The sequence below is a fragment of the Rhipicephalus microplus genome, unplaced genomic scaffold, assembly GCF_043290135.1.
Source record: "Rhipicephalus microplus isolate Deutch F79 unplaced genomic scaffold, USDA_Rmic scaffold_24, whole genome shotgun sequence".
In the NCBI taxonomy this organism is placed as follows: Eukaryota; Metazoa; Arthropoda; class Arachnida; order Ixodida; family Ixodidae; genus Rhipicephalus; species Rhipicephalus microplus.
In genome coordinates this window covers 7,062,262-7,089,076 of record NW_027464597.1, presented here as the reverse complement: position 1 = coordinate 7,089,076, position 26,815 = coordinate 7,062,262, and positions in this window count along the sequence as shown.

The window sequence follows — 26,815 nt, the reverse complement described above, 5'->3', positions numbered from 1 at the left end:
AACATAATAATGTAGAGTTTTTTGTCCCAGATCCATGCACGATGTGACTACGAGATATGCCGTAGTGGCGTGCTCCGGAAATTTCGACTGTCTGGTGTTCTTGAATGTGCACTGACGTGGCGCCTCACACGGACTTCTAGCATCATCACTTTTACCGCAATGCGACCCCCAAGACCAAAATGAAACCCGCGACCTCCGAGTGAGCAGCCGAGCATCGCAACTACTTTTCACTTATGAGGACTATTTACAATAGCCACCTACATAAAAAAGTGCCTGGCGTCGAGAATACGCATTTCATCCGAAATCGAATGTGAATGAGCTTTAGGAACTGATTCACAAAAAAATCTTGTTTTTATCAAATGGCATTAGTGTACCTGTGTGACAGAGACAAATGACATTACAAACGAATTACATCAGCTGTATATGACATAATGTTTGCCACACGATAGGAGTAAAAACCCCGCCATATTTTGGCACAGACGTTCGCGAAACCCAATGACCGCACACCTGAGGACGATCAGTGTGACGCCATTTACAAGTACGAAGCAAGCGTTGTGAAAGGTCATAAATACATCAGCGAAACGGACAGGAAAGGATAAAGAAAGGAACAGGAAGCATTGCTAAACTTAACCATATGATGCCTTTTTGCGAAGCTTGATCTCTGCTGATAGGACATTTTGGAAACGCTGTTTACTCGCCACAGCACACCCGCTTGCAGCACCTACAGCGACCATATACCGCTAGGTCTTGTGTTAATAATGGACTAATCGACGGTTGCTCTTTTTTTCTTTTTTCGTTGTTGCCAATAGGGCGATTTCACGAAAAATACAAACACGTGGTATACTTAATCTCCTTGGCTTTTCTTGTAATTTTGTATATATGCCCGTATCAACGAATAGCGTGAAATCACATTAGGTTTTGAAATAAAAAATCCTTTAAACGAAGGAAAAATCGAAAAGCACCACAGGGTGACGACGGCCATTTTACGTAGAGAACGTTTTCGCAAAATAGCGACCATGCTAGCAGCGAGCAAACTGTATATCAAGAATATTTTTCTGCGTAAGACAAAATGAAATAATAGAGAAGTCGTTCGTTCGATTTTCTCAAATTCTGGCAACTCATGTATTTCGAATATTTCTCAAAAAACGCTGTGTTTTTTAACTTGCTTGTTTTTGGGGCGCGATTTCTGTTTTTACGAACATTGTAGCTTCTTCACATTTACAGCTCTGATAGTGCCCTATGTGAATAAATATTTCCTGAATTTTCAGTTTCTAGTAGTTTTTTAAGTAAAGAATATTGTTGCTTGAAATGGGAAAAAGTGTTGGTCTATCAAATAATCTATATTAAACAACCTTGTCTAAATTTTGCTCATTTTCAACTTGTTATCAGAGGACCACATTATTATACTCTGCAAAAACATGCCGCATAATTTCTATCAGAACAAACTTACAAATGTTCAAACATTGTGTTTTTAGAGCGTGTTCGCTACCACGTAAATGATATCTCTTTTGGGGAAAAAATGCCATAACACGCTTTTTTCCCTCTAATTTTGCGAAATGACAGTGATGAGATATCTACTGAGAATAAAAAGTGTTCTCTGAAAAACAATACAATTCTTATTGGTCGTGCGCAAAAAAATTGGGGACAAGAAGAAGCAACAGAAACATGAGCACCGCTACCAACTCCTGTCTGGCTACTTCATAATCATGCGGGTACACGCTTTTGCGTAAACTCGTTAATGAAAGTTTTCCAGCGAGGTCGACGCGCTGTTTCGTTTCAGTGCATTTTAGTTGTTCACGACATCATTGTAGTGCTCGTGACGCATGAACCTTTTTATGTCTAAGTATATGCCTTTTTTTTCCCGTAAACGTGCTAACAGAAAACCTATGAAGCTTAACAAAAATGTCTAGGTGAAGACTACCTCCTAATACTGTTCTAACTTATAATTCCAGAAATTGTGACAGTGCTGACCAACGAGCACCGCAACGCAACGTGACGACCGTAGTCAGACATGCTTCGCCAGCCTTTGCCGCACTGCTATACAGAATTCTAAAATATAGATTGCGTAGCTTACATGATACAATCTTCCGTGCGAATCGCAGCCCATCCGGTTCTCTAGCCCCTAATTGGTAATCCATCCATCCTTCCATAGGTGAATGGATGGATGGATGGATGGATGGATGGATGGATGGATGGATGGATGGATGGATGGATGGATGGATGGATGGATGGATGGATGGATGGATGGATGGATGGATGGATGGATGGCAATTTTAATATTGCCATGGATGGATGGATAGATGGATGGATGGACATCCATCCATCCGTCCGTCCGTCCGTCCGTCCCTCCCTCCATCCATCCATCCAACCATCCATCCATCCATCCATCCATCCATCCATCCATCCATCCATCCATCCATCCATCCATCCATCCATCCATCCATCCATCCATCCATCCATCCATCCATCCATCCATCCGCCTCCTTCACAATGCCACGGCTTGGCTTCTATAGTGGGAAAGCCCCGAAAAGGCTCTTGATGCCGGAGGCTTTTATTCTGGCAATACCAGTTGCCTTGGCCTTTACTGAAACCATACCAAAAAACAGAAAGCACGGGAAAAGTAAAAGGACTGATTACGCTTGAGGAGGCATCGCTGGTGAGAGAGAAATTTTTATCCTCTGTGCGGTGCATACGCTCTTATATTTGCGGTTTATGTAATAATGCAATCAAAGAAATGTATCCGTTAGCTTTCTTGGCAAACTGACGAGTGTTAATAATTAACCATTGTTTTTTTAAATCGATTAAAGTTGTTCAATCAATATACTCTATAGGGGAACAAAAAATCGCTATCTCCTTTTGATAACGCCAGCTTTTTATGAAAAGCAAATGTACTTACTTTTACAGAGCATACTTCAGATTGACTGAACTAAGACTACTTTGACCTTTCTTGCCCTCTGTGTAGGGGGGGGGGGGCGAGGGAGGTAAAGATGTTAAAAGTGAAGGGCTTGTTTCTCCTTGCTGGGCGCAATAATAATGAAAACTAACGCAATGATTCCAAGGAAAGGACAGAGAATATCATTAGCAGTAATTGCAATGTAAGTGTGAAGAAAGAAGAGCACACTGAAAGAAAACTTTGCCGCTGACAGGGACCGTACCCTGTGATGTTCGAATAACGCATCCGAGTGGCGATTGGAATAACGTGTCCGAAAGGCGTATATTGAATTCAAGCGAGGGATTTGAACAGTAGGTTGACCCACGGCTGAATTTACGCACCCTGGGAGCAAACGGCATCGACGAGCTATGCGCGTTAGAGACAGACCCATTAAAACAGATGTGACAGGGGAAGCTTAACAATTATAGTGTTCGTTAGTCATCGCTACAATACGTAAAAATCATTTTTGAGCACGTGTACATGATATCATCCTTTATTGTATCGGCATGATTTCAAGGCATCGGGCTGCTAGCAAAACAGATATGGTGTTTTTGTTTAATTCAATAGCAGTTCCAGATGAACTTTTTTTTATCTGAGTGGAGCAACCATATTCCAAAATCGGGAGCGTGAATTATGTGTTCCAATGGCAGTTTGAGTGCATGCCGTGTAGAACTTGTAATTTTGTCCCAAGTCCTAAATTTGTTTATGACTAGAGACAGTCATCATTCAAAACAAATCCGTATGTGCAATATATTTATAATATATGCATTACTGTGCAATGTATTGCAACTATGATATAAATCTAAACTGCATTTATTACACTGTACACATGCACACAACACTAATGAGCACCACAAGCACACATACGTATTCTTTTTCTCACTCTTGAAAAAAATAATCACACCAATTGGTAAAATTAAGCATTCACATTGTATCAGTATATAAGTAAATATACACATAACGATACATGTATACGTAAATATATTACGTGCCTAATGCATTGCACATTAGCTGACACTGTCCATTATGGCAGTCAACTTTTCGAATACTTAAATGTATACTCCAAAGTGATGACAACATAACTGCACTGACTGAAGTGCTGATGGGGCCTGTATTATTCGACTGCACACTGACATGTTGAAAGGATGAAAGGTAGGGGTGGGAGGTCAGAGCATAGTGGAAATGGGACGGCAGGGATCCTGACCACTCAGGGGGCCTGTGCAACTACTGGTCCAGCTGTTATAGAAGGCACACACTTGATTGCTTCAAAAGCGCCAAAAGCTCTGTGTTAGACCTGGCGCTCATCAGTCGTGATTTTTCTAATTACACTGTAGAAGTAGAGCCATGGCTCTATGATCATCATCTCAAAAGCATATCATTACCGCTTGAACCACTAAAAAAGTATGAGCGCGTCTCTGCACGCTCCTTTAAAGACTTTTCTCATGCCAGTGACTCAAGCATTATCAATTACTTGCAAACCTGTTTGATTTCGAAGGCAACAACGCTAAGTTTCTTTAGAACAAGTTCAAAGATATGTGTCACTATTGCCTAGATAACTAAAAGTAAACTAAAGAGAGTTAAAAAGCAAACGCCTTGGATGAACCGGAAAATCATTCAACTAAAACGCAGGATAAGTATATATAAAAAGAAACATTACAGGATGACAAGATAAGACAGATGCAGTATGACCTCGGTCGTGCACATCGCGCTGCCAAATATTATTATTCCAGAATATCGCTTCCAACTTCATAAAAAATAAGCTTGATATAGGTTTGTCACTACATAAAAGATAACCAGAAACCAGGTACTCAAATCTCAGTTGACGGGAAGCCTGTGACAGATAACTGTGAGAATTTTCAACACTTCAACAACTGTTTTCAAAAAGTATTCTCTAGTGAAACTGTGTTCAAGAATAGTGACAGGACACTTATACAAAATTATCGTCCTATTTCACTGATATCTCAATGCTGCAAACTGGTGGAACATATTATAGCTAACTGTGTTCGTGAATTTCTGGAAAACAATGCTGCACCAACAGAACATCAGCATGGGTTTCGCAAATGATGATGATAATAATAATAATAATAATAATAATAATAATAATAATAATAATAATAATAATGACTTTATTTGGCATCAAGGATACATGATGCAGGAGACCTGCAGAAAAAGCTGGCGTGATGCCAGCTTGACAAGGCCGCAGGCCCCCCTTCCCCCTCCCCAATCGCAGCAGCGGTAACACTTTCATAAAAACATTCGGGATCATACGCGTAAAATAAACAGGTCTATGACAAGAAAGAAATCATCAGTGTACATGTGTGATAAAACGAAACGTCTAATGCTTAAACAACAACAACAAAAAATCTATTTCAAAAGATGCAAAAAATGTTGGCGTATTTGCCTCAAAAAAAGGAAGCATTTGCGCAATACATCCGAGCGAAGCATACAAACATGTATACGACAAAAATGAGCAATCAACACTGTACAGGTGTAACATATTAGTACATATAATGCTATAAACAAATAATTTCGCAATGTGAAATACAGGCGCATTTGCCTTGCAAAACACAGAAAAAAGCATCATAAAAAGAAGAAATATGCCTAATTTATTGCTTTGGCAACACCACAAATGCATACTCATTTCCTAAAAAAAAACAAGACACCAAGAAACATATCGTGAAAAAAAACACAAAGCAGTATACAAAATACACGTCAACAAAAACAAAATACAAAAATACATTTTTTAGAAATTACAAGTAACAGAAACGAGTGATCATGACGTCTGGAGGAAATGATTCCGCAGTTGTTTAAAGGTGATTTTTTCTAAGTCAATTTCGTTATCCCTAAGTTCATTTAGTAACCTTGGAAGTTTATTTACCAACGATAGAAGACCGTATGTGGTTCTAAAAGTTCGAACAGTCCACACTTCATTTTTCCGGGTATTATACTTAGGCTGGTTGAGTATTAAATCTGCCAACTGCTTTAGAAACGGGTTAGAGTTTTTTACGTCTTGCTTATATTTCTTGGACAGAAGAAAATCATACATTTTTATTACTGGCATTAGGTTGTATTTTTCAAATAAGGAACGAGTATGATAAGTACGTGGCACGTTCTCTACCACCCGTACACACCTTTTTTGCAACATATGAAGTTTGTTTATGTTTTCTTTAGAAGTTAGAGCCCAAACTAGATGGCAGTAATTGATTCTTGATAAATATAAGGTAATGTAAATTAACAACAAAATATTCCGAGGAAGCAAGTGCTTGTTTCGGTACACAAGGCTGACTACCTGAGAGACCTTCGTAGCTAAGAAGTGTATGTGGTGATCCCATGATAATGTTTCTTGAAATATTACTCCTAATATTTTAAGAGAAGGGACTATCTCGACAGGGGTGGAATTTAAAAAGATCGTTTGTTTTACAATTTCCGCTTTATTTTTAGCATGAAATACCATAGCCTTAGTCTTTGCAACATTTATTTTTAGACCGTTTTTTCTTGTCCATTTTTCTAATCTAATCAGCAGTAGATTTGCATGTGTTATTAATTCGTTCACTGATTTTCCTGTTAAAAATATATTCGTATCATCTGCATATATTATAAATTTTGAGTTAGAGGAGATGTTCACGATATCATTAATGTAAATATTGAAGAGGAAAGGTCCCAAAATGCTTCCCTGTGGAACTCCTGCAACGATTGACAAAGAATCGGAATTGCAACCACCCAGGCTAACAATCTGATTACGGTGTTGCAAATAAGACTGTATTAATGATCCCGCCGTTCCCCGAATACCGTACCGTTCCAGTTTTTCTATAAGTAATTTGTGGTTAATGTGGTCAAAAGCTTTCGTAAAATCTACGAACAATCCCAACACAACGTTTCCCAGTTGGAATTGCTGATAAATGTACTCTTTCTGTGCCATGAGAGCATATTGTGCACTGAAACCTTTGCGGAAACCATACTGCGAGTCATGAAGCAACTGAAACTTCCTTTCAAAATTAGTCAGCCGTTTTAATATTAGTTTTTCTAATGCCTTCGATAGGACTGGCAGAATGGACACAGGCCGGTAATTCGACATGTTATTTCTATCGCCTTTCTTGAAGAGGACGGTAACGCATGCAATTTGCATTTTAGTGGGAAAAACAGCCCGGCCAAGGCACAAATTCAATATATGCGTTATATAAGGAAGAAGGAATATAATGACATGCTTTATAGGTTGAACTTGTATCCCGTCAATATCAAGTGCTGTACTGTTTTTCAAATTCAAAACTAATTCTTTTACTTCATTCTCACTTGTCGGATCAAGAAAAATGGTACTGTCGATAAATGGGACACTTCCAAGGTTACTACTCACATCACATTTTTCTGCGACATTTACAAAATATTTATTGAAAGTGTCGGCCAAGGGGGCCGACACTTTTAACCACCGATAGCCCAACTAATAACGGTAGTCCATTTGTTCGCTTTATCTCTTGATTCTAACGCCCAAGTTGGCGCAATATGTTTTGATCTTAGCAAAGCTTTCGACAAAGTTCCGCATGGTAAACTAATCGTAAAGCTTAGAATTCTTGGCGTCCGTGAACACTTCATTAGATGGATTTCTGCTTATCTGACTAACAGGAAGCAATATACTGACATTGAAGGTCAACTTTCTAAAAGTTTGGCAGTCACTTCAGGGGTTCCCTAAGGCAGTGTCTTAGGCCCCCTGCTATTCTTGGTTTTTAATAATCACATTGTTAACGTAGTAAGCCCTGATGTTCAAATTCGTATATTTGCAGACGACTGCGTATTATTCAAAGAAATTGTTTGTGCTGATGATCAGGTCGAGCTAAATAGCAATTTAAATAAGGTATTGCGCTGGCGCGAGAAATTCGGAATGGTTTTGAACGCCGATGAAACCGTACTCCTCCCTATATTACGTAAAAAAAGCACCCCTACATTTTACTTACCAGCTTGGTTCTTCGTCACTTATGCAAGTCGATAGCTATAAATACTTAGGTGTTACAATAACAACTACCCTATCGGAGAATAAACCAATAAATATCAATTCCTTCTCTGCAATCAGAAAGCTCTGTTTTCAAAAACATAAGCTTCATTATGCCCCAAGCAGTATTCAACTACTTTCCCAATATTTTTATTAAGACCTAAATTAGAACACGCGAGTGCAAAATGGGACCGATACACTCAAACTAACATCAAGTTCCAAGAAAAAATAGAGCAAAGCCGTCCGGTTCACCTTGAACAAGTCCTCACGAGTCGACCCTCCTTCTGCAATAATGAAAGCCAACAGCATTTCCCTTCTTAGCGCACGTCGAAACAGATAAGAACTGAACTTTTTTTTTCTTCTAAACCACAAACTTGCGATTGACCCATCACCTTACCTGACATCGTTATCAACCAGACCCACAAGGCATCGTCACGCCAAATCGCTAACACCCTATTTCTGCAGGACAGACGTTTATAAGTACTCATATTTTCCTCGCACGGTCTCAGATTGGATCGAAACAACTCAGGCATCCTCATAGAATCTGTTTCTTCTTCGCTCTACATAACATTGTCTTCCAATTCCAGGTTTCCGATCTTTTATTACAGCGTTTTTCTTTTTACCTTTTCTTTTACTTCTTTTTCTTTTTTGTGCTGTTTCTATTGTATACATATGTATCGATTACTTTCTTGGCTTGAACTGTGAAAGTTATTGTGTTTATTGTTTTGCATTTATTAATAATTTATTTTCGCTCTAATTGCACAACATGTGAAGTGTGGATGTGCGATGTCTTTTTTTTCTTTTTTTCCGGTACATGCGTTATTACGAAATTCTTTTCTATGTCACTCCTTGTGTTGACTATGTGTGTATGAAACACTCACCCCAAACAATTTTTATGCCACTTGTTGTATCAACTATGCCCTCTTGAAACTACCAACCTGCTTGGACCTAAGGGTTGGCAGTATGTAATAAATAAAAAAATAAAAATGGAACGCGACGCGCGCGTCTCGCACTTTGCATCCATCAGCGGATATTGGCCGGGATACAAGAGGGACGCGGGCATGCGTCTATTTACTGCGTGCCCCTAATGGTGAATATCAAAGAGTTTGCGACGGGGCAGTGTGAATAATGCAGCTCCCTCTGGTCAGTGAGTGGTGGCAAGTGAATGAATGTGCAGCGTGAGCAGTCGGCATGCGCTATAGCAGACGATTCCTGCATCGGCATTGTGAGGCGAGAGAGGGGAGATGTGGGAGGCGACAGTTGGCACGATACGATAGCATGGGCACAGTGGGCGTGTAGATGACACCGCTGACGCTGTATGTGCGAGTACAGGGGACTATACAACGCTCAGCATTTAAATATATCATTTATTCCGTGTAGAAATGCAACCGACGATCGAAGCTTTTCAAAAATGAAGCGCACATAGTGAAAACCAGTACAGTATCAGAGCTCCGCTCGCGGGCTGGCACACGCAGCTGAGGCGTAAAAGCAGAGGCGCCCCATATGCCACAGCTAGCTGAGACACGCAAGGAGTAGACGATTACGACGCGTTGCGCATTTCTCCGCGCTCGGTTTCTTGGTACTCCACACGTGACTTGCGAACGCGCGAGGCATGATGCAAGATGGAACTGCAGCGTCGCTAGTCCTTGCAAGGGCCATCGCGTCCAATTCACACCTGGCTCTTGAAACGCTGCGGTGGGGAGTGGTGATGCGGAGTGAAATTTCAATGGCGACGGAGGGCTGCGGGCAAAGGAGCTTCGCTCCTCAAAAAGCACGTCGCTCTTGCACACTCCTTCATGCAGCGTAGATTGACGAGGACCTGATCCAGGGAGACACGTCCGACGACGCCGCAGTGGAAGGAGCGAGCGACCAGCAGCTGCTTCGAGCGCTGGACGCAACTCTCTGGGGTCAAGAAGACTCGAAGATGCAAGAACAACGTGACGATGCACCCACAAAGGGGCGCGACAGCATCGTGCTCAGAGCTCTATCAGGTATGATCTTCTCTGTCTTCCAAATTAACGCTGAATTTAAAGAAAACTGTCAAGACTTCCACACTAACGCGAACGTCTTTATCTATCTATCTATCTATTTATCTATCTATCTATCTATCTATCTATCTATCTATCTATCTATCTATCTATCTATCTATCTATCTATCTATCTATCTATCTATCTGTCTGTCTGTCTGTCTGTCTGTCTGTCTGTCTGTCTGTCTGTCTGTCTGTCCGTCTGTCTGTCTGTCTGTCTGTCTGTCTAAAAAAATAGGCAGATCCCTCGTAACATGGTAACTGATGCTATGCGAAGCATGCGGGGTTAAGGTGGCTATGGTGTTGTTTTTTTATTCAGCGAGACGATACGAAATGACGCTAAAAAGAAAGAATGGCGGCCCCGTTGCAATCAGTACAATTGTTGTACGCACACACATACGCGGAACAGTCGCATGTTTCGTATTACCAGTTGTTTTACAGTTGCGTAACGATGACAACAGTAAGATGGGTAACCCTCGCTACCGTATACGTACAATGGCGGTCAAAACCTTGTGGACCACGGAAGCACGTGTCAAACAGCACCTCTGCGCCTTACGACGGCTGCCTGCGAAGGTCGAAATCGTGAGCTGCGCACGAGCGCCCTTTTTTACCTGCCAGCCCGCAAGTTCGCTCTCTTCAACAGCATGCGCACAAGAACGCTTGAAGAAGTGCAAGGTGTCACTGCAGCAGTCAGCGCACGAACCTTATCACAAATGTCGATTTTCGAAAAACTGACGCCGTATGCACATATAAAAGAGAGCGGAGTGTTTTGGACTGAGGCACTAAGGAGCATAACGCGACGCGCACCGATCACTGCCAATAGAAATTACGTGTTCGTCACGATATCATTGCGTGGGGTTTCCGCAGCGAGAGAAGGAGTGACACCTTGCGCTTCTTTAGGCGTTCCAGTGCGCGCGCTGTCGAAAAGTGCGAATGAGTGGGCTTGCAAGTAAATAAATGGCCGCATATCCACGGAGTGAATGATGGAGAGTGGGGCGAAGCATCCGTCCGTTCATTCGTTCTTGCTTCCGTCCGTCCATACGTCCGTCTGTGTGACCGTCCGCGCGTCCATCCGCCCGTCCTTGCGTGCGTCTGTTCGTGCGTCCGCACGCCCATCTGTGCGTCCATCCCTGCGTTCATGCATGCATCCACCCCTGCTTCCGCCCATGCGTCCATCCGTCACCCCCGGAAAATCTTTTCAGGCCTGCGCCCAGCAATCTGACGTCATTTCCGGCCGGCCGACTCTCGGGGAAGCCGCAGCGGCAGCGAGCGCAGCGCGGGCGGCGGTGGTGACGGTTCGGCGGCGTGGTGTTGACGGTGTTTCGCGTTTGTTGCTTTCCGTTGTTGTTTTGCGGCAATTTAGTTTCCGTGCGTGATGCTGGAGTGATGCGACAATGCCGAATAAGTGTTGTGTACCCGGATGCACCGGCAACTACAAAACAGGAAAGAAGATACAAGTGTTTTCCTTCCCTAAAGACGCCGACGCTCTCAAACAATGGCTACGCGCCATTCCTAGGAAGGACTTCGTGCCGACTTCGTGCACTAAGGTAAGAATTTGAGATGCTCCTTTTCTTAGCTTGTCGTTGCTTGTTCGGGTAGAAATTACCTATGATGGGACATACTTGAGCGTGTGGCCGCCGGGCCTCGCGAAGCGCTGACGCCAGCAGTTGATGAGAATCGCCCAGAAAGGCACGTTCGCAGCAAGGATGGTCAGCTGCGCTTTGTTCACTAACAGTGCCGTGGTGTCGTCCATTCTTGCAAGCTCTCGGTGGAAGCGCTTCGTGGAGTGCGGTGACATCACGCTCCCGTGTTTCCTTTCATGTTGCTTGTACCACTTAGCGCAGCGCTTTTATTTAGATGCTTGCGAAACGTAGGTAGACTTTGTTTTAGCTACACGGACTGTAAACACGGTCATGCAAACGGGAGCGCATTTTTTTCTTTTGAAAAGTGGCGTCTCAGACGTTCTTGAAACGTTTCTGCAGGTGTGCGCGGATCATTTCGACGCTTCATGCATCGAGAAGACGACATCGTACACGGATCCAAGGACAGGGAGAGTTATTGAAGTTGCACTCCCAGTACCACGGTTGCGTCCTGGATCTGTCCCAACGGTATTTCCCGGCTGTCCGTCCTACCTATCAGTACGAGACCAGAGCACGAGAGAAACCCCTGACGCCAAGAGGAGCCGACAAGAAGCCTCCCAACTCGTCCGTGCTGTAGAAGAGTCGCTGGCGTCATATGAAGCGGAGCAAGAACGAGACCGGTTTTCGTCCCTCGAAGAACTAAGGGCTCGCCTCAGTGTCTCCGAAGCGGACTGTGATTCATAAAGAAGAGTGCTCCATGTTTTTGAACATTATCGACTATCGTGAACCTTGTTTGAATGCGTCATTGACCGTGTTTGAAAACCTTGAAGTCTTTGCCTGCTATCAAGGTTCAGCAATCAAGAACCTTGGTAGCGCTGTTGTACCAGACTCAGTTCAAAAAGTAAGTTCCTTGTTGGAAATTTTGAACAACCTGTCGATGCTGTCTGAGGAGCGCTGCACTTATCGCCACCTGGCTCAAGCAATACATTCCCTTTTGGACAAATTGGAAGCCAGCATTGGTGAAGGCAAGAAAGAGACGGTGAACTTTATGAAGGAGCAGCTACTACTCCTTTCTGCAAAGCGCATTCAGTATAGCGCACAGGTGATGGTCTTTGCATGCATCTTGCGTACAATATCACCACATGCCTACAAGTTCCTGAGAAGCACAGGTGCACTAACTTTGCCCCACCCAAGCACTATTAGAAATGTGTGCTCGCCTATTCAAATGTGCCCACAAGTTGATTCTTCTGACGACACTTTCCTTCAGTATGTGTCTCAGAGATTCAAACATCTGCAGGCACATGAACACACTGTGACGCTGATGCTTGACGAGATTTATATCAAACCTTGTTTAGATTACAAAGGTGGGAACATATGTGGTGCAGCAGTTAACTCCAACGAAGCGGTCACATCGGTGCACGTGTTTATGATACAAAGTTTGCTGAGCGCATTCAAGGAGGTGGCGCACATTCTTCCGGTAAAAGCCTTACAGGGTGAAGATCTTCATTGCATGCTGAAGAAGGTGATCTTGGGCTTAGAGGAAATTGGATACAGGGTCATAGCCGTTGTCTGTGACAATAACTCGTTGAACAGGAAGGCAATGAAGATGTTTCTGCCAGAACCAAAGCTTAGCCCTGTTTACCCGCATCCGGCAGACCCAGATGGGCCGTTATTTTACGTGGTGGATGCTGTGCATCTATTTAAATGCATAAGAAATAACTGGCTCAACCAGAAAAATGCTGAAACTTGCTTTTTCTACCCACGCTTCGAGCTTTCGAACAATGAAGTTTATCCCGAATGCAAGATGACTGCTTCATTTAAGCATTTGAGAGATTTGCATAAAGAGGAGTCACCCCTGCTTCTGAAGTCTGGGTATGGCTTGACGTCAAAAGCTCTAAATCCAAGCAGCTTTGAACGACAGGACGTCAAACTCGTACTGCAGGTTTTTAATCCGCACGTAGCCGAAGCCCTGGCCGCTCGCAAGGGTCATACTGATTTTCAACATGCTACAGCAACCGCCGAGTTCATCAAAATAATTCTTCGTTGGTGGAGCATTGTCAATGTAAAGACACCTAGTAAGGGCTTCCATCACCGTAATGTTTACGAAGAGCCCATGTCAAACCACACAGATGACCCAAAGGCAAGCTTTCTAAGCGCTTTTATCACATGGCTCGATGTGTGGGAATTTTATAGGCACGACACCGGAGTACTTACCCAGGAGACATTGAGTGCCTTGAGGCTCTCTGCTCAATCCCTTTTGGCATTGGTGAAGTACTGCGTTAGTGAGCTTCACTTTAAGTATATTCTGCTAGGGAAAGTCCAGACGGATACCCTTGAGAGTCGCTTTGGACAGTACAGGCAGATGGCTGGTGGGCAGTATCACATATCTGTTCGCCAGCTTTGCGAAACCGAGGGAAGGATTCGCCTTCAAAATGCCCTTCCAAGGATGAGCAACGATGATCTCGGAGGCATCGAAGAGACGGACAGTGTCAGGGATGCGGGCACTTCTTTTAGTGTTCATGTTAGCGATGCTGACCTTGATGAGCTCAGAGCACAAATGCCGGTGATTGGTTATGTTGGTGGGTATTGTGCACACGCTGCAATGGAAGTTCTCAAGTGTGAAAGCTGCCAGAGGCAGTTGGTCGTTACCCGAAATACGGCCGAAACAGGAGAGGACACCCATTTTTTAATCGCACAACTGGATCGGGGTGGCCTCAAATTTCCTTCTGCTCTTGTAATCACAGTAGTTATGTACACGGAGGTTGTAGTTAGAAAGCTCATGACGGAAAGTACCTCTACCCAGTTTCTCCATGGGCCGAACCAAAAGAATGTCGTTCGGCAACTTACACTGGACTCTCTGCCAAGGCTTGAGGACATAGATACGTGTGAAAACGGGCACACCTACGAGCTCCTCATCACATTGGTTGCAAACTGTGCAGCAAATATAATGCTCAACAACTTGTGCAAGCAAAGGAACGATCTTTTACGCATTGAAAAAGATCAGAAGGCGAAAAATAGAAAGGCCCGAATTTTTCTTGGAAAGTAATTTTCCAAGCGTCGCGTCTTTCTCTTCACATTTATTCTTGTGAAACTGCACAGAGTGTATTTGATTGCATGTCATGACTTGATTTCCTTGGTATACTTCTGCCTTATGTAAAATGAGCCTTGTTTCCAGTTTTGTATCTCTTTACAAGTTGTTAGCTTTTAAAAGTGCTGTACTTTTTTCTTTTTTTTTTAACTCGAACTGCCTCGGTACCTACTGTAGCAGTTGTACAGTCCGTTTTGGTACCTAAGCTGTGTACACTTTCCTTGTGCACTCTGTGTACAGACATGTTGTGCACTGTGATTTGTTTTTTCTTAGATTTTTGTTTGATTTTTGCCCTAGGACGTGCACCTACCTGTGGCAGTACAATTACTTTTCTTTCTGTCATTTATCATGCTGTGGACCACAATTTAGTCACCAGTGTTCTTATGTATTGTATTTTTTGGCAAGTGTTCGAACCTGATACCTTGTGTTGCTACTGCTACTATGATAAACGAATGGTATGTTTTCCTCTAACCTACAATTTAAATGAAAGTGTGCTTTTTCTGTTCCAAAGCTCGGGGATGTTTTTGCTATTACAATCTGTTTTGTTTTGAGTTTTATGTGGCAAGATATTGTGTTTTGTACTTTTGGCATATTTTCAGCATTAAGGGCAACATCTTGTGTTGCCTGTCGTCTGCCTGGACCGAGAACAATGCGCACTGTGATATTTGTACAGACGGCGTCTGGCTGTGAGAAATAAATATCTATTATTCCATTCACGATATTCATTATTTCTTGATACCTTGATAAGTTCCCCAACCGCGGTGGCTCAGTGGCTAAGGCGTAGCGCTGCTGAGCACTAGGGCGCGGTTTCGATACCCGGCTGCGGCGGCCGCATTTCTGATGGAGGCGAAAAGCAAAAACGCCCGTGTGTACGAGATTTCGGCACACAATAAAGATTCCCAGGTAGTCAAACTTGATCCTGAGCCCTCCCCTACGGTGCGCTTCATCGCCTGCGTTGCGTCGGCGCGTTAAACCATACAATCAATCGATACCTTGATAAATCGTGCGGACATGGTGTCAAGGCACCTCGCCCGAGTCGGTAGGCGTGAAGGGCGCTCGCGACAAGCGCTCGCTAAAGCCCCTAGATCTAGGGGCTTTAGCGCTCGCGGCTGGCGCAGCCACCCAGCGAAGGGCGGCCGGCCGGCCGGCGCGATGTGACGTCGTCGACGTCACGTCACGTGACGCGCAGGCCTGAAAAGCTTCCGGGGGTGACGGTCCATCTGTCTGTGCAGCCATCCGTGCGTCCGTCCATGCACATGCCTGTGTGTCCATTCGTCTATCTATTCAACACTCCAAGTGCCACCATCTGGCATCTTTTCATCATATACTCCCCATATAGAAGCACCGCCATCCAGCGGACATTCGAAAAACTAAACGAGAGGTGGCACACGCGCACTTTCTTACGGCTTGCGCTTCGGGTGAACTTCCCACCTTTAACCACCTCGAGTTCATGGTATATACTAGTTCACTGTATTCATGGCGATGCGGCCCAACGCTCGCTAAACCTTTCTAAAGCCAAGGAGGTTACGCCCAGCGAGTATACCGTAGCAACCCTTTCTTGTCAGATAGTGCTCAGCGTACATGCCAATGGCTGCTAATGGGGAATGAGAGACAGGAGAATTCGGTTTTTAGTTAACGTGCATGCTGCGAATTTTTCATTGTTCAACAACGCACAGGAGAAACCTCCCACCAACACCACCTTGCAGGTCAAAACGTAAGACTGGTTACACACTACGACTACGACTATTACTACTACGAGGGACGAATGGGTGCCGCTTTAAGGAGCTTCGCCCCTAAAAGGGTACGGGCGCACGGTGCTCGCTCTCGAATTTCGGCGGCAGCCGTCAGAAGACGGCTCGGTGCTATGAAACAAGTTCGCAAGGTAGCGCCACTAACCCCCGTATCCACAAACGCTCCTTCGGTCAAGGGCTCTCCTCGACTTGAAACAATAAAATTGCAGCATATCCATGGAGTGAATGATAAAGAGTGGGGCTAAGCATTCGTCCGTCCATTCGTTCTTGCTTCCGTCCGTCCCTGCGTTCTTCCATGCATCCGCCCCTGCATCCCTTCATGAACATCCATGCATCTGTCTGTGAGTCTGTTCGTCCATCTATTCAACACTCCAGGTACCACCATCTCGCATTTTTTCATCATTGTCAAGTGAAGAATGGAATGCGATTCGAGGAGCGTTTCTGATTACGGGGTTCACTGTTGTCGATGCCGTCCTCCTCACTCTTTAGCGTACCCTCCTTTTCTCTGCCATCCGCGTCCATAATTGGTCTATTCCTTGCACGTGATCTTGCAAATGGCTGATTCTGTTATTTATTATTATGCAAAAAGTTCAAAACAAGTACTCATGGGCATATGGCTGCAGCCGCATTCTCGCCGTGACAAAAGAAGAAATCCTTGACAGGACGTAAACTGGAGAGGAGAGGCGTTTCAGTTTGCGCCAAGTCGACCAAGATTGTTTTGCGGTACTTGTTAAATGCAAGATCCGAGTTTTCAACAATGCTGGGTTGCCGTAAAACAACAAAAAAACGGTTTTGCTCTCTTCAACTTTCCTCGTGCTATTCGAGATGAAGCACGCCGTGAAATGTAGCTATGAAACATCTCACGCGAACGCTTTCGTGCAACTCCGTCTATGGATGTCGACGCAGATCTCCGAAGCGAGTTTATTTGACGCATTTTATTGAAACGCCAAGAGCGCGTCTAATGCGCGTCTAGAGAATGCCAGTGTTTACAAACACTAGTGCGTTTGCACGTGTACAGAGCAGCTGGAGCGTGTGATCAGGGCACCTTCAGGAACATTTCACGCTTGCTCAGTTGACCAGAACGTGTCGTGGCATAAAGGACCCGAAACGCGCTGCTTCAAGACCCCTCAATAGTAGAACTCCCACTTTACAGACAGATCACCGAACTGCACCAGAATCACCTGGCATCACGATATTCAAAGCGGCCACATAAAAAAAAAACCGTCATCGCTGTGTTGCTAGTCAAGCGTTCGTACTATAGTTTGACCGTGGTTTTTCCTTGCGTGTGCACAAGCCGGCTGTTCTCACTCGTCACAACGTCACACCCTGTGGTCACTGACATTATCCAGCAAGAAGTGCGTTCACTGTGTCCCAGCACGAACAAAACACATTCGGAGAAACGTACCAGTTATAACTGGACGAACTACGATGTACGACGCGAGACGCCACGGCCAGTGGTGTATAATATTGAATTGCAACACGTCGCCAGTTGAGTAACGCACATTTCGCTTCCTTTTCAAATGCAAAGCATTACTTAGCGAACTTAGTCGACTTTAAGCGCACCTATCTATTTATCTATCTATCTATCTATCTATCTATCTATCTATCTATCTATCTATCTATCTATCTATCTATCTATCTATCCATCTATCTATCTATCTATCTATCTATCTATCTATCTATCTATCTATCTATCTATCTATCTATCTATCTATCTATCTATCTATCTATCTATCTATCTATCTATCTATCTATCTATCTATCTATCTATCTATCTATCTATAGCCGCCTAGGACTTTTGGCTTTCCTGCTCATTTCGATAATGCTTATGCCATACAAAACTTGGTAGTGCGTAACCTGACTGTGTGAAGAACATATTTGATTGGTCATCACATGAAAATCATCACATGTATATGATGAACGTCATGATTTACCTTCAATTGTCCCTCAGCTCTTGCGGTGGTTTCGTTCACATGGCATGTTGCAAAACTCGTATGGTATGACATGATTGCAAGGCGAACACAGGTGACAGACCCTATCATGAATATCTTAACATGCGTGTAATGTAACATCACTACATGCATCGCCCATGATGCGCTCACGGTCATTTGAACAGCGTCCCATATACCAAATTTGGTACTACGGTACGCGAACGGACGAAATAGGTTTGTGACTAATGCAAACATGAAATCCATATGGTGCTTGGCATATAACAACAAGACTACATGCCACGCTCATCATTTGTGGCTGCCGTTTTGCTAACTTCCCTTCTACCAAATTTGGTATTATGGTTCGTGAATGGATGACGAAGGTATGATACTGGTGCAAACACGATAAACATGAGATGTGTGTCATGTAACAACATGACTACATGCTACGCTCAACATGCGCTCGCGGCCGTTTCGCTAGCTTCACATGTACCAAACTCGATATTACTCGACGCGAACGGACGACATAGGTTAGTGACTCATTTAAACATGATAACAGGCGTGGCGTGCAATAAGATCAAAAATCACTACATGCCACACTAGTGCGGTCATGGCCATTACGATAGCTTTATATATGCTAATTTTTGTATTACGTGACGTCAATGGATGACGAAGGTATATGACTGGTAGAAACATGATAACCATGAGATGCGTCTCATGTGAGAACATAATTACATGCCACAGTCAAGGCGCCGTTACATTGACATTACGTGCTGCCCGTGCTCGCCGGCGTTCATTTCGCCGCGTCATGCCTGCGTTGCCACGCCAGGCACCGGTCCTGCCATAAACTCGCAGGTGCTGCCGCGTTGCGTTGGTTTGACGCATGCGTGTTTCAGCGAGTCCAGCGTCCCTCCGTCACGAAAGGAGGGAGACGCAGTGTTGTCTCGGTAACGCATCGGCGCGAATTTCATACGGGTTGCCGTGGGGCCGCGCCGACGGACGCTGGTCGTGCCGGTCGCACCTGGCGTCAGGCTATAGAGTGCTCGTGTTTTGCCAACGTAGCATCGCTGTGCCTAGCGTGTGCGCAAGTCACTGCTACATTGGAGTGTATTGGGCCCTTCATGACGCGCTCGCGGCCGTTTTGCTAGCTCAACATGTACCGAATTCGGTGTTACGTGACGTGAATAGGTGACGAAGCTAAATGACACATCCCAACTTGATAATAATGACAGAAGTCATGTACGACACCATTTACCTCCACTTAGTAACGTTGTGCTGATTAAAAAGTGACATATCAACCTTTATTATTCGTGCTTCACATATCATTGAATTCCACTGTACGTGGGATCTGCCAATTTTTTTTATGTGTCGTTTATGTTCAAAAAAGTAACCATAAGTTCTGTGACTCATTTCGTTCCCTTTGTTTCATTTAATATATTCACAGTAGAAACTCTACTCAAACATTCACTTTTTGATTAAATTCAAGCTCCTGAAGTCAGGTTCCTGATTAAAGTCAAATTCCTGAAGCGCCTCTTCTAGAGAGCGCTTAAGGAACATAGGCGAGGAGCAAAGAGAAAGGTGTTGCTACTTTGGAAACTTGTTTCATCGAGGGACCTTAATTTGACACCCGTTCCCGTGGTCCGCAACAAGGGCGTAGCCAGGGTGGGGTACAGCGGTCACGTTCGCCCACGGAATTATTTCTCGCCATGGCCTAGAGAGTAGAAAACGGCCATATTAAGGGGGTGTCACTCTTGAAAAAAAAATCTGGCTACGCGCCTGGTCCGTAATATTTCGTCTGCCACTGTGCACCATTTTCATTGAAAGGCGCTGAAGCATACATCTGATCTTAACTCGACGTGACGTTGGTATAATAGGAGTGAATGTGTAATCTCTATAAAATTAGATAGCCAGCTCTGCAACCATAATCGACGTTTCACCAACATTATGCCTCGAGGGCGACTCTCGGTCTTATTTCATGGTTGCGATAAACAACCTTTGCTACTGGATGGTTCAAAATCATTTTGGTCGAGCTTAGCGTAGGTGTATGTCGAATCGCTATCAAGGAACCAGATTGCGATTGTCTTGATATGCCCTGGTCAAGATCAAAGTTGTGCGTGTCACACCCGTATTACAACACCTTGCAACATATTCGGAATGGTGTAACAGGGTGGTACTAGACTATTATAAAATGCATTCCGTAATTAACCATTCCTCAGTTTAGTATGAATTCACCAGACCAGTGCACTTTAAACACAAAAGTTTGACGTCTCTATCGCAACGGAAGCCATTCACTTTGTTTTCTTCAGAGCCTGACTTGTTGGCGCTAAAAGAAGTGGATGGACTTGTGCGCGCAGTCTTATGGAAAGCCATCCACGATGACGACATTGCTGAGCCGGCGGCGAAGTTCTGCACCCGCGTCATCAAGGTGAGCCATTAGCGTTCAAAAACTACCCTTACTTTTCAAGGGGAATGCCTCAAATGGCTTGCCAGATTCCGAAAGTGACCGGCATCCTGCGACGGTGTCCATCGTCGGCGATCACATCAGTGGCGTCAACATGGTCAAGTTACGCAAGAAATCATCTTACGATGAGGTCACGATACGTTATCACGGCTTCACAGATCATCAAAAACGTGTGACGTCCTCACGACGTCGATTCGACGTCATGTCGCGTGTCGTCGCATGATGGCGCAATTACATAAATGCCTGGTGAAAGGTAGGCCAATCCCGGAGGGAGCGCAGAACAACGTAAAATGCCGAAAACTTACAATGACTCCGATGCTGGAGAGAAACAACGTTAGCTGTAAAAAGCATTCGGTGGCTGGTGGTTGTTACATCGACATACAAGGAAAGTAGGTTGCCGTATGCATTCGAGTCGACGGAAAAAAATGCGCCAAGGGACCCAGAGAGGGTTATTTTAAAACAAAACACAGTCTATTTTCTATGCATGGGCGTGTCCGTAATCAGTCGCCTGGTGTGTAGCGCCACCACCAGCACCGCAATTACCACTGGACATCGGCGATTGTCACCCTTGGAGTTGGATGAGGCATACAATGCTTTCGCCCTAATCTCTAAACAAAGGTGGATGTATCGACAGTGACACCTGTGGGCGACAAGTTTTTTTGCGTATGGCTATGGAGTCTGTCAAATTGGAAGTAATGCTTTTTATCATAAAGCACGTCCTTCTTCATTACTGGCACTGCTGCTTTTGTCTAATCTGATGATTTGATTTGTGGGGTTTAACGTCCCAAAACCCCTATTTGATTATGAGAGACACCGTAGTGAAGGGCTCCAGAAATTTTGACCATCTGGGGTTCTTTAACGTGCACCCAAATCTGAGTACACGGGCCTACAACATCTTTTGTCTAATCTGCTCGAAAGTACTTCCAATTGTATTTTGGAGGACATCACCTGAAAACTTTGAATATTGCAGCTCTATGGTGACACATGAATCTACATGACTAATAAATATTACAAGAAATGCAGTTAATGATAAAGGAACACATTGTGACCTGCTTGTTAGTGTACCGTCACGTGGACTGTGGAGTTCCAGAGAGGGCGAGAAAAGCAAAAGTAAAACAGGGAAGTCTCGATGCAACCACGTGTTAATATTGAAGAAGACAACGCTTCAGAAAGGTCAAAAGTGGAGCCTACGAAGACTCCTCAAGGCCGTTATTACAACGTCATTGTGTGAATGACACGCAGTATTGCCACGGTTGTTTGTTATCTTCACTTTTTTATGGCATCTCTCATAATTTTATGTTGGTTTTGGGACGTTAAACCCCGCATATCAATCAATCAGTCTTCACCTTTTCTTCATGTGGGTTTCGCCCACAAAGCCTCTCAGAAATCTACGCTCAAGAGGCGCCTTGCTGTTAGACAAAGTTCGCGATCATTGTAAATCGTTCTGTGAAGATTGCGCGCCAGACTCGAGCACTCGAGATTATTCCAGAGCTTGCACGACGCCCACTGATAAGACTGGAATATTCGAGGTCATCTGTATAAATTCTGCTGCGCTTCACCGCTTGTCAGTTTTAAAGCTCATGTGGCGCCCACTACACCCGTAAAGCCTGCTAATGCTATTCTAATCTCAGGTGCTCATTAGCAGTGTCCCAAGGTTGATCTAGAACATCGCGTACCTCATGTGTCGTCTTCGTTGTTCACACGTACACTTATAATGTTCGTTTTATGTAACTATTTGCATTGCACTTGCGGAGCTTCCAAAATTGCTTATTAACTCTGTAAACACATAGTGTTATCTCATTACCCTAACCCCCGACGTGCACCAAGTGATATGCTGCCCTGCTCTTTTTCTTTTGTGTCACCATATTCTATAGGAACATTTCTATCGATCGTTTCATTCACGATCGCAGTAAAGCCTGTTGCTGTTTCACACGTGTGCATTTCTTGCATTTTCTTCATGCACACTAACTCTAATGCAGACAAGTGTAATCTGGAACTTCCGAAAGTTATCGTATGAATTATACTATGTGTCTGGTCACCATTTATTCTGCTTGGTCTGAATAGGTGGGTGAGTGCTTGTGCTGGCTTATGGACGCAGTTAGACGCACTTGTAGCGAAATCTGCTACGCGATAAGATTTGACTTTGACGCCGTAGTTGTCAGCCGCCGGCGTTGGTCAGCGCTATCGGGAAAAATAAAAAAAAACAAATCCAGGATTGGATCTGACTTGAACAAGAACTCTCTGGGTGGCAGCGGAGTACTCTAAACCAGAGGCGTGTATATGCTTGAATCTCGTTCACACAAAGACCCTATGTAAGCGTCATGTTGAGCATGGAATCGCGTTAAAGTGACAGCATGATGTGACACAATGTAAATTGGATGGCGAGTCGGTCGTTGAGTTCTTTGAACATATTGCGAAGGGCTCAGCTTTAATTCTTCATCGTGATCAGCCACAGCACGAATCAAGCGCTCATAACGCTTTACAGAGGTGTCGCGCCTCAACGTTTCGCCGCACAATGATAAATAATTTTATATAGCGTGCTTTCCTGTATCACAAATGTTATTTGTCGTGTAGTGGCTACATCCCAGAAGAATTTGTGTTAGTTGCAACAAGAGAGCCGACAACAGACTCCAGCAAGGGCGCTCGTCCAGCTTTCGCTGTGACTGTGCTGCGTGTTTCACGGATTCCTTGCAAGTTTTATTCTGAGCCCCTCTTTCAATATGATGCATAATGGATGAGCACTTTGCAACGCGACACAATTAAGAGGCAAAGAGGGCTGGTATTCAACTCTCGGCTGTGCCTCACTGAGCGAATATCCGAAAAAAAATCATAACAGCAAGCAGAAGGCGCGACAACGTTCGTTAGTCATACACCTCTTGGTGAAGTTTATGAACATTTTACTTTACTGATGAAAATGAGAGAAGAAACTTAACTGCGACATTCGGCTTGTCCGTGCTAGATCACCCACCTATATATAGAGGCTGGGATAATTCGCCTCCGTGTAGCATCTCTGGCCTGCGGGATATACCGTTTTCGATCGTCGACTTCTGAGCTGAGCTGAATTCTTATATGCTAGTTTATTACGGTCAAGAACAACTCTTATTTACCCTTCATTGATTGCATATAAACTTGTTTACTTCTCCGCGCTGTTATTTTTTGTATAATACCACAGGCTGAGTTTGACGGGGGGTTCATCGATCGACTGTTGTGGACCTGCCGCAACTGGTTCAGGCAACTCGATATCCCGTTGCCGAGATCCACTTATTGGGCGCCAGTGGAGCCGAAGACTCAGAAGAATACCGGTCAGAAACTGATCGCATCGTGAAATTCATTGCCGCGCTTCTGTCGGACGTCCCTGAAAAACCAGGAGCTGCATCGATGGGCTCGCTTCACTCCGGACACATCTTCTCTATGGCGGCGCTTCTGTGCGACTCCTGCAGGCTTGTCATGAACTCGCCTCAGCTGGACTACGAAGCTAAGGTATGCACTCATCATTATCACCACAACCACCACGGCTTGCTCTAGGGCACGCGCGCCGTAAACTTTTTGGGTGAGCCTAGACAAGTGTGGTTGCGAAGCGCCTACGAAGCCGCAATTAACCAACATCCTACGCTTTAACGAATTGCCTATGCACTAGTCCTTTGTATAAGGTATTGTCTCCACCCATGTATTTACATACTCAGTAAAAGCTCGTCAGTGTGGAAAATGGGATACTTTGGACGTGTTCGTTTGTTCCGGCCAGCAAACTCACTGTTTGACTACATGAAACTCGGTAGTGGGGGCACATTTAGACGATCCTAGGAGGACGCGGAGTGCGAAACGCTGCAAATGAGCTAGTCAAAAGAACAAAAACGGCGTTCGCAGGCTACAGAAGAAACAAGGTTGCGCAGTGTGGATTGCTCTTTCAATCATGCAGTTAGTGACCATGGTCTCATTCACATCTGGATTTGGGGAGTCCGCAGCATCGTTTGAACTTGATGAACTACGCGCGCCATGTCGCAGAACTCATGCACGTGGAAGAAGTTTGTGATGAAGAGCGTTCAGGTGTGGTCGGCATGCTAACATAAAACTCATTTTCTGTATCGTGATGGGCAAACCGTCAGTTGCCGGCCATTTTCACCCGTAAGGAGACTATTGTCACATGCGCGTAATGGAGGTAATGGTGGCATGCAGTGCGCAATAAGGGAGGCGTGGGGAGTACTTTTAGGGCTAAAAAAAAAACAGTGAATTTGGCGCCTTCGTTGCATGCATTGTGAATAAAATGCCAAAATGAAGAAAATTTTCTAGTTTTACGCTGCGCGGATGCAAGAAAAGTGCAACATTCACGTATTTATGCAGAAAATGTAAATATATAAGAGACGTATCCTTATTGATTGCTTAACATTTTCAATAATTTGGCATTCGGTAAATTTTGATATTTTTGGCTGGTCCCACTGAATCCGAACTGACCAAATTTAACATATATTGTTCGTGTTGTGGCTGACGATCATCAGTTATGGGTCAGCCCATAGTTGTGTGTCCGAAGCACTCAAACGCCCGCTCTTTCCTTATTGACGTAGCGCGAATAGCGGTGCGATTGTATGCTTCTTCGACGCATTGTTACATCGGTTAGCATCACTTCGCACCTGACACGACGACTGTATGTAGTCTTTTCTCCTAGAGGTTTCATCCATTGGTGTGACTATGTGATACAATGGTGAGCTCGTGCTGGTGCTTCGTGTTCCGGGCAGGCTCTTTAACTGTGAGGCTGTTTAAAATTGGCGGTAAAACCCTCGGGATCGCTCGTCCACACTATTTAGCCCAAGTGTGAGAGCGAAGCGGCACAAGAGGGAGAGTGCGGGCAAATGTATAAGGGTAACTGGGGAGTCTACTGTAACGAGTTGAGTCACACGAGTAGAGCCGGCCCTCGGCGATCGAATTTCGGTGGAGGCGAAGCGGTCGAGGCCCGTTTGTTGTGCGATATCAGCGCATACCAAAGAACATCGAATTGTCGAGATTCCCGGCGCGCTCCACTGTGGCGTCTGTCCTGAACATGTCATGGTTTTGGGGCCTAGGACTCCATCGATTATTCGTGTTACTAACGAGTTTAGCCACTGGAGGGAGTTGGTTGAGCAGGCTAAAAAAGCATAGCGATGTGGAGCAGGTGAACCTGGTTGGGTGGGAGGGCGAAGGTGAAGCTCTGACGGGAGTGGAACACGTGGTGTAGAGAGGAGGAGGGAGTAGCAGAGTGGATGGCATTGCCAGCGAAAGAAGTCCGCCAATAGTAGCGTGCGTTCAAGTACTGGTGGCGCTAAGGAAGGAGCAGGAAACAGGCTCCAAGCGATGGCGGCCTGATGCCGTCACTCCCGCTGTTTAATCAACCTTCTTGAGGTTGTAATTAAGTCCTATAGCTGCGGATAATTGTTTATTCAGTCGGACTACCCATTTTTACTATGAGCGAATCTCCCAGTTTCTTCACGAAACTGTGAGATTCACTAATACGAGTATGCTAAATTTTTAAAACTTTCACTGCAGGTCGAGTGCCTCCACAGAGCACTAACTACAGCCGGCGAAGCTGCTGAACGAGGTGCCTCTGCCCGCATGGCGGCGCTGGTGGCCTGCTTGCGGGACGCTTTCTTGTCGTCGGATGTTCCCGAGGAAGCTCGCTTGACCCTACTCGAACTTATAGAGCTGCGCGCCTCAGGATGGAAACTATCCCTGGAGCAGCAACTTTACTACGCCAGCCTCAGCAACGCTGCTGGAGACTAATATGCCAATATCCAGAACTCGTCACTTCTGCCATGCCACGTCGCCGAATGAGACTTTATTAAAGTCTGTACCCGGAGAGGGAAGCCAACCGTCCAGACGTTTCACACGGCGCTCAAGGGCAGCGTCTTTTTTTCCCCAATAAAGTTAGAATTATTAAGATGCTCTATTTATGTCTCTTTCCTTTGTTTGTGGTGGTACAGGAGATGGAAGGTGACGTTACGAGCACGGTGTCTCCGTGGTTACGAGTCATTTGATGAGGCCTTTGAACTCACACTGTAAATTCATTACACAGCGTAACTGCTTTCCAAAAAAAAATACA